This window comes from Saccopteryx bilineata, chromosome 2 (assembly GCF_036850765.1).
Source record: "Saccopteryx bilineata isolate mSacBil1 chromosome 2, mSacBil1_pri_phased_curated, whole genome shotgun sequence".
NCBI lineage: Eukaryota > Metazoa > Chordata > Mammalia > Chiroptera > Emballonuridae > Saccopteryx > Saccopteryx bilineata.
In genome coordinates, this window is record NC_089491.1 from 363,101,739 (window position 1) to 363,115,950 (window position 14,212).

The 14,212-nt window shown below is 43.5% G+C and overlaps 1 protein-coding gene and 1 pseudogene across 1 annotated transcript in view; one reads left to right on the forward strand and one right to left on the reverse strand.

The window, feature by feature from the left end:
* The window catches only part of TAOK1 (TAO kinase 1), a 168,800-nt gene extending 161,900 nt beyond the window's left edge, over window positions 1-6,900 (reverse strand). Inside the window, exon 1 of the mRNA XM_066263155.1 lies at window positions 6,216-6,900. The gene's annotated coding sequence lies outside the window, so the exon portion shown is untranslated. The remainder of the gene's footprint in view (window positions 1-6,215) is intronic.
* Window positions 6,901-7,556: 656 nt separating this feature from the next.
* Window positions 7,557-13,417, forward strand: LOC136322654 (glutathione S-transferase A4 pseudogene; annotated as a pseudogene).
* The last annotated feature ends 795 nt before the right edge of the window (window positions 13,418-14,212 follow it).

Sequence of the window (14,212 nt, forward strand, 5' to 3'; positions counted from 1 at the left end):
AGAAGAATTAGCTCTTTCTCAGTTTTAAAAATAAGTTTGAAGCCAATTAAATGTAGTTATCTGTAGCCTGACCTGTGGTGGGGCAGTGGATCAAGTGTCAACCTAGAATGCTTAAGTCACTGGTTGGAAACCTTGAGCTTGCCTGGGGCACATATGGGAGTTGATGCTCCCTGCTCCTCCCCTTCTTCTCTTTCTTTCTCTCTCTCTCTCTCCTCTCTAAAATGATTTTTTTTTTTTATAAATTTTTCATTTGTTCATTTTTAGAGAGAGAGGAGAGAGAGAAGGGGGAAGGAGCAGGAAGCATCAACTCCCATATGTGCCTTGACCAGGCAAGCCCAGGGTTTTGAACCAGTGACCTCAGCGTTCCAGGTCAACACTTTATCCACTGCTCCACCACAGGTCTGGCTGATTTTTTTTTTTAATGTAGTTATCTGTAAATGACAATATCACTGACACTGGCATTTTTAACAAGCCATATATATATATATATATATATATATATATATATATATTATGCAAAGTACTTGGTAACCTGTACTTTTACTTACTTTACACACCAGACAGTTTTTTGAAAAACCTTGCCACCTCTTATTGACCACTTATTTTGTCACTAGGTAAGAAGATATAGCCTTCAACTATTATTTCAGAACAAAAAGTCTGCTTCTAGCACAAATGGAAGAGACTGATATAGAAATAATTGTTACCAAATGTTGACAGATACTTCCCAATTGAAAATAACTGTTTCTAGTCCATCCACACAACTTTTTAATTTTTTTAAAATTGATTTTAGCAAGAGAGAGGATAGGAGAGAGGCAGGAACATTGATCTGTTCCTGTCTGTGCCCTGACCGGGGATCAAACTGGCAAACCCTATATTTCGGGTCAATGCTTTATCCAACTGAGCTATCTGGGCAGGGCCATCGACACAACTTTTTAATTTATGTTGATTTTTTTAAAAAAGTGAGTTGTGGCCCTGGCCGGTTGGCTCAGCGGTAGAGCGTCGGCCTGGCGTGCGGGGGACCCAGGTTCGATTTCCGGCCAGAGCACATAGGAGAAGCGCCCATTTGCTTCTCCACCCCACCCCCTCCTTCCTCTCTGTCTCTCTCTTCCCCTCCCGCAGCCAAGGCTCCATTGGAGCAAAGATGGCCCGGGCGCTGGGGATGGCTCCTTGGCCTCTGACCCAGGCGCTAGAGTGGCTCTGGTCGTGGCAGAGCGACACCCCAGAGGGGCAGAGCATCGCCCCCTGGTGGGCAGAGCATAGCCCCTGGTGGGCGTGCCGGGTGGATACCAGTCGGGCGCATGCGGGAGTCTGTCTGACTGTCTCTCCCCGTTTCCAGCTTCAGAAAAATACAAAAAAAAAAAAGAAAAAAAAAAGAAGTGAGTTGTTGTGTTTCTTTTTATTAAATGAGAGGCAGGGAGGCAGAGAGACAGACTCCTGCATGCTCCTAGACTGAGATCCACCCGGCAAGCCCACTAGGGGGCAATGCTCTGCCCATATGGAGCCTTTGCTCCATTGCTCAGCAACAGAGTTATTTTAGCACCTGAGGCAAGGCCATGGCGCCACTCTCAGAGTTGAGGCCAACTTGCTCAAATGAGCCATGGCTGCGGAAGGGGGGAAGAAAGGGAGAGTAGAAGAGGAGGAGAGAGGGAAAGAGGAAGAGGGAAAGAGATAAGGGGAAAGAGAGAGAAGGTGGAGGGGTGGAGAAGCAGATGGTCACTTCTCCTGTGTGCCCTGACCAGGAATCAAACCCAAGATTTCCACATGTCAGGCCGACATTCTACTGATTAGTCAACTGGCCAGAGCAGAAATGAGACATCTTTAATGAAATTAAACATTTATTGTTAACACTAAAAACAAAAATACTTCAATCCAACAATGGAATATAATGGAATGAAACAATATAGATTTGTATCTTTTTTCACTTACATTTTAGAATTTGAAGTTAAAAAATAGTCCAACTATGAACAAGTACAGAAACCTAAAGACAGATTAACATATGCTGGCACTCTAATAAAACAATCTGAATTTTATGCAAGACTTGATTATGGAAATTACACTTTTGGAAGAGATTCATTCATATATGATCCTGAACTGAACAGTAGCCCTTAACTAATATAAAAAGTAGGAGTACAATTATTTTAAGTAATACAGACAATTGAAAACCAAAAGATACACAATGGAAAAATTAACTGACTTTAATACACAAATCAGTCAAGGGGGGATAAAAACCCAGGATTTATTTTCAGGTAATTAGAATCACAGAGTTATCTCAATTCTAATTTCAATGACAAGTAGTTAGCCCTTAAAAAACTTTTACTAAAAATTCATACCTACCAGGTACCAGCAAATTCTTAAAACAAACTATACTCCTCTTTATGGTTAGTGAAAAGCATCCAAGCCTGAAGGAGGGGAGGCCACAGTGGATAGAACAGTGGCCTGGGACACTGAGGACCCAGGTTTAAAATCCTGAGATTGCCAGCTTGAAAGCAGGCTCACCAGCTTGAGGGTGGAGTTGCCTGCTTGAGCATAGGATCACAGACATAACCCCATGGTCGCTGGCTTGAGCAAGGGGTCACTGGCTCAGCTGGAGTCCCCCTGTCCTCACCCCTTCACCCCCATCAAGGCACATATGAGAAAGCAATCAGTGAACAATTGAGGTACCTCAACTATAAGCTGATGTTTCTCATCTCTCCCTTCCTGTCTCTGTCCCTATCTCTAAAATAAATAAATAAAAAGCAGCAGTCTTTCTGGTATTCTGTAACTGATTAGTTTGCAGGGGTCCCCAAACTTTTTACACAGAGGGCCAGTTCACTGTCCCTCAGACCGTTGGAGGGCCGCCACATACAATGCTCCTCTCACTGACTACCAATGAAAGAGGTGGCCCTTCCCGAAGTGCGGTGGGGGGCCGAATAAATGGCCTCAGGGGGCTGCATGCGGCCTGTGGGCCATAGTTTGGGGACGCCTCGTGTATGGCATAACATGGGACCAAATATCATGTAAATACCTTGATATTCAGAAAAGTTGTTTAACATTTAACACACATTCAGTTAACTGCTATATCCACAGTTCTCCCAAAATCTGTATTATAGAAAATACAGTAATTATTTTCTATTCAGTTGACTCATACTTTGGATCCTGTGCATTGTTATATTTCTTAAAAACTTCTCAGAGTTTAAATTTGTTTTAGAAACTAAACCTTAAGGAAGTTTAGTTACTGTCAAGATAATCTTACACTATTCAAAGCCTTTAAACCCAGTTGACTCTAAGAAATTCTTCTATCTATGAAACATGAGAATTATAACCAAATTAACAAATCAGAATCAGAATGCCAAAAATTAAGTCATTAAAAGGGAATCCAGAGAAAGGGCCAGTTGTGAAAAAACAGGAAGTGATGTACACTGCATTTTGTGGATGAACTATTTAGTAACAGAAGAAGGACCAAACTAATCTGAAATCAACCAACCCAGACTAAGAGCTCTCAGTATTCTCTTTCTGACAGAGACAGCAGAGGTCGGCTGAAATAACCCTCCGGCACTTTTTCTTTAATAATGAATTTATCCAACTGATCATGAACATATTTATACCACTTTTAGCAGAATTCATAGCAGCAACAGAAAACAGGGTTTCTTTTTAGTTATCCTAAACAGTACCTCTTTTAGTTCTAATATGCTGAAATACAGCAAGTATTCCACCTATATACCATGTACATCCTTAAGCTTTGTAGCTTTTGTTGATAAATCCTCTCTGCCTGCGTCTTTCCAAGATAAAAATTCACTCTTTACTAAGCAGTACGCTTGGATTTATACTGCTAGTATATATGAATTATCAACAACAAACCGTAACATACGGAATAAGACTTGATGCAATAATTTGCCATATAGGGAAAAATGCTACACACAACATGCAGTTTTATTCTATGAAATAAAGATTCAAATGAGAAGTGCTATTAAAAATTAGAATCCAGATAAAAAATCAGAAGCAGCAAGGAGAATTCCATTTTCTGAGGAAAATAATAAAATTAATTTAACATACCATTAATGTGTCTCCTGGTTATCAGAATCGTGAAGTAAGATGACAGAAATGAAATTAGTGCCTAACACTCTCCTACTACTAACATTTTTAAGTCTGGTCTTTTTTTTTTTTTTTTCATTTGTCTGAAGCTGGAAACAGGGAGAGACAGTCAGACAGACTCCCGCATGCGCCCGACTGGGATCCACCCAGCACGCCCACCAGGGGCGATGCTCTGCCCACCAGGGGGCGATGCTCTGCCCATCCTGGGCGTCGCCATGTTGCGACCAGAGCCACTCTAGCGCCTGAGGCAGAGGCCACAGAGCCATCCCCAGCGCCCGGGCCATCTTTGCTCCAATGGAGCCTTGGCTGCGAGAGGGGAAGAGAGAGACAGAGAGGAAAGCGCGGCGGAGGGGTGGAGAAGCAAATGGGCGCTTCTCCTATGTGCCCTGGCCGGGAATCGAACCCGGGTCCTCCGCACGCTAGGCCGACGCTCTACCGCTGAGCCAACCGGCCAGGGCTAAGTCTGGTCTTAAAACAGGTTTCAAAATGAAAAAAAAAAAGGAAAAAAGAAAGAAAGAAAATCTCTCATGGACAACATTAAATTGTAGATGGTTTTTGAAAGTACGATATTTAAAAATAAGTCACCCACTAAGTGAAGCTTACACACCAAATACAACTTGTTAGCAAAATATCAAGATAGCTCAGATCTGTATGTATTTTATTTTCAATGCTTTGTGAAAAATTATTTAATTCTATGAATACTGATATATAGAACATTCTGAAGTCACTTCATCAGTAAGTTTAAATACTAAAGAAAAAAAGGTATCAACAGTAGACTTCAAGATTACTCTTTGGTAACAAAATAGACTTGGCAACACACTTCCAGAATGTCAAGATTTTTATTTTACTTATTTCCACTCTACTAAAGGACAAAACCAACAAGTACTACTGTAAACCAGACAAGAGGATTTGTCTAAAACAAATATGACATGAAGCAAAAGAAGTGGAAAAAAGACTTACTGACTATAGAATATAGATGCTATCATGGCATAATTAAGCAAATTATAGTATTTATTTTCATTTCCTTAAGAAACAAAGCACCTGCTAAGAAAGATTTGTAATCTAATAATTTTCAAAATTTTCCAATTTCGATGTTATTCAAAATAGCATTAACCCTAAAAATTCACAGCTCAGGGAGAAGGAATGTCCATCAGACAGGCCTGCCTGTGTGCAATGATCTTTAATAGTTCTTCTAGAACTACAAAAGTCATAGGGGAAAAAAAAAAGAAATTAGGGGGTAGAGGGTATAGTTATCTTATTTGAATCCTAACTAAAACCCAATATGCTGACAAAAAAATGTCAATCCAGTGTTTAAAAGACAGACCTAGAAAGACATTAAAATTGTTCCAACATGACAGGGTCCTTTACAAGAGGACCTGTCTTATAACAGGTCCTCTGTTACATTGTTGTATTGGCCCCAACAATAACAACTGGAACAGATATACTACCCAGGGGCAGATCTCAGGGGAAGAGTATTAAAGCGGTACTGTTATTGACTTAATAACCAAAAAAAAAAAAAAAAAAAGAGTAACCTTTCCAAGGGAAGCGCCATTACTTTCCTCTCCTGCTCCCCCTCCCTTCAGTGTACACACAGGCCTGTGTATGAAGAAACTGCCTTGGACTTCTGCAGCACTGCAGCAGACTAAAGGATGGGGTAGGGGGAAGGGAGGGGGGAGAAAACCGTTTCCATCACCCCTACAGAAGAGGGGTATAGATTTCATGAGTAGGAGGGGGAAATCCACCTAGCAGGCTATCCAGAGCAGTGTAGACTCCCTTCCCGAGAATACACAGATACTACAAAGAAGAGGGAAGAGCAGAGGGACCAGAGGGAAAGGGACCTAGCGCCTTTTAAATCGGGGTGCACATCAGCCCCGTCACCCTCTGAGGGCCACACCTTCCTTGAGGCATCCCCTTCCACCACCCCTTCCGGTGACCCTCAGGAAAGGAATATAATTTGCTTTGCCCCTCGAAACAGGAGGGCGTCCTCCTCACCAGCTTCTTCACCCCACCCACAGTATCACAGACCCTCCCCGTTTCCCTCCTCCATCCCACCCCCACATCCCTTCTTCTGCGCGGAGGCCGGAGTGGGCCGAATTTCCCCGCCCCCTCCAAGTCTCCTTTTCCCAAAGCAGAGGTGCCCTTACCCTTTCGCCGACAGGTCTGGCGCTGAGTAGGCAAGCGCAGCCCCCTACAGCGCTGGGGTAGCTGCTACGCTGGAAGGCGAGGAGTGAGGAGGAGGGGGCCTGGCGACACACCGCCGCCCCCCCGCCCCAGCGAGCCGCCCAGCCCAAGCTCTGCGACAAGGGGCAAGGGGTGGGGGGGCGAGGGGACGACCGGGGTCGAGGAGGCGCCCTCAGCGCTTGAGCTTAGCTAAGATGGCGCGGGGAAGTGCCGGGAGCCGCCGCTGCTTCGGGGGAACCGGCCCGGGCCTCGGCCGCCTCCCGTCCTCACACAGCCGAGGCCCTGTCGGTCCCCCGCCTCGGCCCCTCGGCGGGCGGGCCCGTGCACAGCCCTCCGCCACCACCACCACCACCACCACCACCCTTGGGAAGGGGGCGCTCACAAAGGGAAGAGAGGCCGCGGGCCAGCCGGCCGGCGGCGGGGCGGGGTCCCCAGGGGCCGGGAGGCCTCAAAGGTTCGCGGGTGCCTAGCGCTCTCGGCCCGCGAAGGGCGCAGGCAAGCTGGACCCCTACTTTCTCCTCAGGCAGGCGGCGGTACCGACTCACTCTCTTTGCCACCCTCCCTCTCTCTCTCTCTCTCTCTCCAAGATCTGAAGCCAAAGAACCCAGCCGCTGCCCAGCTTCCCCCCCTTTCCCGACACCACTCCCCTCCTCCCGACAGTCATCCCAGTCTCCGATCTCGCGAGATTTCGTGCCTGACAGGCTCGACCCTGCGCAAGATGCGGTTGCGTACGCGTGCACGCCCTCACGGGAGCGCGCGAATACTTCCACTGGGCGGAGTCTCCAAAGTGGCCCTGAGCCTCAGCCACTGTCCAGCCTCTCTTCACTAAGCTGGCAGATCTCTTCTGCCACGCCGGCGTCAGGTGCATTCCTTTCACCCTGAAATCTGAGAAAGAAGAGCTTATCTGCTCTCCTTCTTCCCTCTTCCTATTCCCAAACTATCCGGCCCCCACTCACATTGCAATTAATAAGTTTGCCCTGATTTGTAGACTATCCCATTCTTCCACACCTTCATTCAACCCCTCCGTAGAATTTAGAGGCAAACCGGTCAGCATAATCAGTATGTAATTGAGTTTTTAAGATTCTAAGAGTTTATAATAATTTTTGGAACGGCAATGAGCTAGCAATACAGATCCAAACCACCCTGTATGTTGGTGACGGTAGGAAAGAGACAAATTCTTGAAAAGTTTTTGTAGATTTTTCTAGTAGGTTTAGTGATGAAAAGTTTTAGAAACAAGAGCAGTAAACAGAAGTGCACTTTGTGCGACTCCAGGTACTGTTAGCGGCTTCCAGAAAGCCTGAAAGATGATCATAACAGAGAAGAAGCCCAAACTCCATTATCCGAACGGGAGAGGTTGGATGGAAACCATAAGATGGGTTTTAGCTGACGCTGGAGTTGAGTTTGATGAAGAATTTTTAGAAACGAACAATTGCAGAAGTTGCAGGATGGTAACCATCTGCTGTCCTGATAAGTACCAATGGTTGAAATTGACGGGTTGGTGCAGACCTGAAGTATTCTCCACTACATAGCAGACAAGCACAATCTCTTTGGCAAGGACCTCAAAGAGAAAACCCTATTTGACTTATGTGGAGGGAACGCTGCATCTGCTGGAACTGATTGTCATGCATTCTTTCCTAAAACGACCAACAAAAGATAGTGGTTAGCCTGGCCCAGAAGGCTATACTTCAATAGTTTACTGTGTTTGAAAAGGTTTTAAGGGAGTATGGACAAAGCTTCTTCATTGGTAATCATCTGAGCCTTGCAGACGCAATTCTACTGGACACCATTTGGCTCTAGAGGAGAAAATTCCCAATATCTTTTCTTCATTTCCTCACATCTAGGAGTATACAGTGAATATGAATAATACCCACCTAATCAGGTGGTGGCACAATGGATAAAGCATGGACATGTGACACTGAGGATCCAGGTTCAAACCCTGATGACGCCAGCTTGAACCCAAGCTCACTGGCTTGACTGGAGCCCCCTGGTCAAGGCAGGAATGAGAAGCAATCAATGAACAACTAAAAGTGCCACAACTACAAGTTCATGCTTGTCATCTCCCCTTCCTCTCTGTCTCTGTCTCTCTCTTTCTCTTTCTCTCTCTCATACACACAAAAAGAAAAAGAAAATGGAAGGAAGGAAGGAAGGAAGGAAGGAAGGAAGGAAGGAAAGAAGGAAGGAAGGGGAAGGGGAGGGAGGGAGGGAGGAAGGAAGGAAAAGAAAGAAAGAAAGAAAGAAAGAAAGAAAGAAAGAAAGAAAGAAAGAAAGAAAGAAAGAAAGAAAGAAAAAGGGAAAGAGAGAGAAAGAAAAGAAAAGAAGTGATATCCTTACCATTAGGGAATTTCTTAATCCTGGCACCAAGAAGAAACCTCCTCCTGATGAGAGCTACATGAGAACTGGACTCTAATCTTGATGCCATAGAACAACACATATATCTGTGAGTGAAAACTCATCCCTAGAGATTACTGTGTCCTCAATAGTAACTTAATTGATGTCAGGTTGCTGTGATCCCAGCTCTGTCATGGTTCTATGTATAGTTGTTCCTAAATTGGATCTTTTATGTCAAGGAGATCTCTTCTAGAAACATTGACATTTTTTTGTCCAGTAAATAATTGTTATGTGACCTTTTCCTAAAAACCTTTTTGAGGAGGCCGGCAGTTTAAGTTAGCTCTTATCTGAACTCATTTCCTGATAACAGGGATGGGCAGAATCTCATGTTCTCCCCTGAGCTTTTCTCCTCTCTTTATCCCCTTCTAAACCCTGTCTGGTCTCTTCTTACTTTTTAGTGTCTAACAACAGAATACCTAGTGAATATCTCCCCTCTGAGCTCTTATAAATAAATCCATGGTAGTAATGAATGCAGTCAAAATGATAAATTTACATATTCTTTAAAAAGAGCAGTAAACAAAGTCCTAAAGGTTCTAATTCAGAGAAGTAGAACTTCTCATTTTTGTGTGTGTGATGAAAACTTTTTTTAGGGAAAAAAATCCTTTTTTTTTTCCCCAACCTTTTTTGGACCACGGACCGGTTTAATGTCAGAAAATATTTTCACAGACCAGCCTTTAGGGTGGGACAGATAAATGTATCACGTGACTGAGACAAGCGTCAAGAGTGAGTCTTAGATATAACAGAGGGAATCTGGTCAATTTTAAAAAATAAAACATCATTCAGACTTAAATATAAATAAAACAGAAATAATTTAAGTTATTTATTCTTTCTCTGCGGACCAGTACCAAATGGCCCACAGACCAGTACCGGTCCATGGCCCGGGGGTTGAGGACCACTTCTTTAGTGGACTATAAAGAGTGCAATTTTATTCAAGAACTGAAAGATGTGCCTAAAGTGCGGTCATAAACATCTCAGTTCTTCAACCAATAAGACAACTGATATAAATAGATTTGTTGTGTGAGATGAGTAAAAATGTACTCCAGAACAGTTTTTGAAAGTTACAGTAACTGACTGTGATCAGAAAAACAAGCTATCTGCTTCAGTGGGTTAAAGATTACAATATTTACCTCCTCTCCTTCACAGCCAAACTTAGAAAAGTTATCTAGGCATTGTCCATATAGCTCAGTTGGTTAGAGCATTGTCTCCATGTGCCAGGGTTGCCAGTTCCATCTCTCATCAGTGCACAAACAAGAATCAACCAATGGGCCCTGGCCAGTTGGCTCAGCGGTAGAGCGTCGGCCTAGCGTGCGGAGGACCCGGGTTCGTATTCCCGGCCAGGGCACATAGGAGAAGCACCCATTTGCTTCTCCACCCCTCCGCCGCGCCTTCCTCTCTGTCTCTCTCTTCCCCTCCCGCAGCCAAGGCTCCATTGGAGCAAAGATGGCCCGGGCGCTGGGGATGGCTCTGTGGCCTCTGCCCCAGGCGCTAGAGTGGCTCTGGTCGCAACATGGCGACGCCCAGGAGGGTCGCAACATGGCGACGCCCAGGATGGGCAGAGCATCGCCCCCTGGTGGGCAGAGCGTCGCCCCCTGGTGGGCGTGCCGGGTGGATCCCGGTCAGGCGCATGCGGGAGTCTGTCTGACTGTCTCTTCCTGTTTCCAGCTTCAGAAAAATGCAAAAAAAAAAAAAAAAAAAAAAAGAATCAACCAATGAATGTATAAATAAGTGGAACAACAAATCAAAATTTCTCTAAATAAATAAATAATAGAGGTTACCTATCTTCCCACCTCTATCAGGACTGATCTTGCAAAGGTCAATAGTAACCTCCTAGTCGCTATATCCAGTGGAATCATTTTAATCCTTTCCTCTTTACTCCTGCAATATTTGACATAGTTAATACTTTCATCTTGTGCTCCTCCTTGTCTTTCTTGACACCATTCAAAACCAGTTTTCCTTCTGCCTTCCTGTCTCCAGGGCCCCTCTTCCTCCACCCACCCCTTAAAAGATACCCCTCCTAAGCCCTGGCTGGATAGCTTGGTTGATTAGAGTGTCTTCCCAATACACAAAGGTTGTGGGTTCAATCCTGGTCAGGGCACATGCAGGAGCAGATTGATGTTTCTGTCTCTCTGTATCTCCCTCCCTTTCTCTCCAAAACTCAAAAAATAAAAAAGATGGCCCTCCTATCCTTATTCTTTTTCTGGAAGCAGTATAGTGAGAATGTTCTCTTCTAGTAATTTCATACATTTGGGAATGGAAAGAGATTCAGGTTTTCCCGTACTATTCAATCTTGATTATTTACGCAAAATTTCAAACATACACAAAAGGAGTAAGATAGAATAACGAAGACTCCATGTGTCCAATACCCAACTTCAACTATTATCAGAATTTTTTATTCTTAGGTAAGAAGTGGGGAGGCAGAATGAAAGACTCCAGCGAATGACCGGATCCACCCAGCAAGCCTCCTACTAGGCAATACTCTGCCTGTCTGGGCCGCTGCTCCATTGCTTGGCAACTGAGCTATTACAGCACTTGAGGCAGGCCATGGAGCCATCCTTAGCGTCTAGGCCAACTTGCTCCAACCAAGCCATGGCTGTAGGAGAGGAAGAGAGAGATAGAGAGAAGGGAGAGAGAGAGGGGTGGAGAAACAGATGGTCGCTTCTCCTGTGTGCCCTGACCAGGAATCAAACCAAGGACATCCACATGCTGGGCCAATGCTCTACCGCTGAGCCAAACATGCAGGACCTGTTTTCACCATCTTGAACTATAATTCATTCTTCTATTAATTGCTAATATGCTGTCTCTAGGATATAGCACTGCATTCTTTTGCCCTGAAATCCCTTTCCTAGTTGGCTAATATGCTTACAGATTCAGCTCGTGTCACCTCTCTGCCAGACCTTCTCATATCTCAATTAAGTATCCTTCAAATCTGTACACTAAAGTAAAAAAGCTCTGGGGCAAAGAATGGAAACCTACTGTGGTTTGACTTGATAAAGAAGTTACCTAAGCAGAAACAAAAACCAAGAATAAGCTCTTTCTTTCTTTCTTTCTTTTCCTTTTTTTTTGACAGAGAGAGTCAGAGAGAGGGACAGAAAGGGACAGACAGACATGAAGAGAGAGAGATGAGAAACATTAATTATTCTCTGCAGCACCTTAGTTGTTCATTTATTGTTTTCTCATATGTGCCTTGACCTGGGACCTACAGCAGAGCTAGTGACCCCTTGCTCAAGCCAGCAACCTTGGGCTTAAGCCAGCGATGTTGGGCTTCAAGCCAGCAACCTTTGGACTCAAACCAGCAACCATGAGGTCATGTCTATGATCTCAAGTTCAAGCCAGTGACCCTGTGCTCAAGCCGGAGGTGCCCGTACTCAAGCCAGCAACCCCAGCGTTCAAACCTGGGTCCTCCATGTCCCAGTCTTATGCTCTATCCACTACACCACCACCTGGTTTGGTAGAATAAGCTCTTTCTATACATTGTCTTATTTAATTCTCACAATAAACTTATGAGGTAGGTACTATTATTGTTATAGGTAAGGAGACCAGAATTGAGAGAGCTTAAGTCACTTGATCAACATCATCATCTAGTAAGTAAGTCGTGAATTAGAATTTGAAAACATTTGTGAATAAATCCAAAGCACACTCTCTCTCTACCATATTGTACTCCTGGCACCACCAACCGAGGACAACTTCGTACCATATACACATTTCTAGTGTGTGTAAGAGATACATGACCACATGTAATATCATGGTATTTGTTGTCACATTGTATGTTATGTGTGTGAAAAGATAACTTGTCAATATGTGGGTGGGTGCTCTGACTAATACAGTATCTATGCAATGAGACTATTTTTTAGTATTATAACTTAGTAATAAAGAGCAAGTCATGTTCAACTTCATGTAACAAATACTTGCTGAATTTCTACTTTTTGTTAAGCTTAATAAAATACAGAAGAGGGCAAATGAAACTAATGTTTATAGAGTTAACCTGTGCCAAGAACTTTATGAAGCAAAGTGCTTTATTTACATTCATTATCACCTTGATCTTCCCAACAACCCTGAAAGAAAGATGATGATGATTCCCATGACAGAGGAGGAAAGCTCAGAAAAGTTGAGTAACTGCAACATCACACAGCTAGTAAATAGAGAGCTTTTAGAGTAAGGATTCAATCTATATATTAAGCACCTGTTGTTGTTTCTTTCATTATCTCCCAGTGCCCTTCCTCAAACCACTCCCCTTATTAGGAACTCAAAATCCTATTAGAAAGATTCCTGACCTATGGTGGCACAGTGGATGGAGCGTCAACCTAGAATGCTGAGGAGTGGATGCTTCTCGCTCCTCCCCCCTTTCTCTCCCTCTCTCTCACCTCTCTCTAAAATCAATAAATAAAAGTTTAAAAATCCTATTAGAGAGATAAACTCTGCATGCACAAAATATTTAAATAACAATGTAGAACAACTTATAAACAGATGATGCACTGGACCAAACTGTAATTTTACTTTTGTGGGCCTGTTTCCTGTCTAACTGCAATGGACTAAAATGATCTCTAGAGTCATTTTAATTCAAAAATCCATAATTACAGGAATGATGCAAGTAATATGGAAAGATAACTTGAATTCCAAAGTATGCCTGTGAGTGTCTGCATGTGTGTGTGTGCATATCTAGAAATAGAAAGAGAAAACTTGTCTTTAGGTATTCCACCAAACTCTTACTAAAATCTTTGTTGGTTATGGTGATATCTTCATCCAGAATTAGCTAATGTATAATTTATTTTTGCCATAACATTGTGATTACTTATGAAAATCTATATTCACAGAAAGCAAAATCTGATAAAGCTGAGTATATAAGAAGGGTAGTTAATAAGAAGGATGCATCTTAGAATTTCCAGTTTAGAAACCAGAGGTGAGACACTCTATGGAGCAGATAATCATCTAGTAAATAAATACATACTTTTTTTTTTTTTACAGAGACAGAGAGAAACAGAAAGACAGATAGGGACAGACAGACAGGAAGGGAGAGAGATGAGAAGCATCCATTCTTTGTTGCGGCACCTTAGTTGTTCATTGATTGCTTTCTCATATGTGCCTTGACCAGCGGACTACAGCAGACTGAATGATCCCTTGCTCAAGCCAGCGACCTTGGTTTCAAGCTGGTGAGCTGTGCTCAAACCAGATGAGCCTGCACTCAAACCAGCGACCTCAGGGTTTTGAACCTGGATCTTCCGCGTCCCAGTTCAATGCTCTATCCACTGCACCACTGCCTGGTCAGGCAATAAATACATACTTTACTCAGAGTGCCATCAGTTCATTCTGGGCTGTTATCAGTGCATCTATAGATTTTGTATTTAGGTCCCAGGACCAACTATCTAGGATAGATTACAGTCTCACTGTCAAACCTCATTCTGGCATGTTTACAGAAGCTGCCTGATACATAAACATGGCTTCACAGGCTGGAAACTAAAGCTCATTATGTAGAATTGTTTCTTGAGCTCTTCACTCCCATATATTGGATTTGTTTTCAAAATAACAATCTTTTAAAAATGCATTGCAGTCTGACCAGGCAGTGGCGCAGTGGATA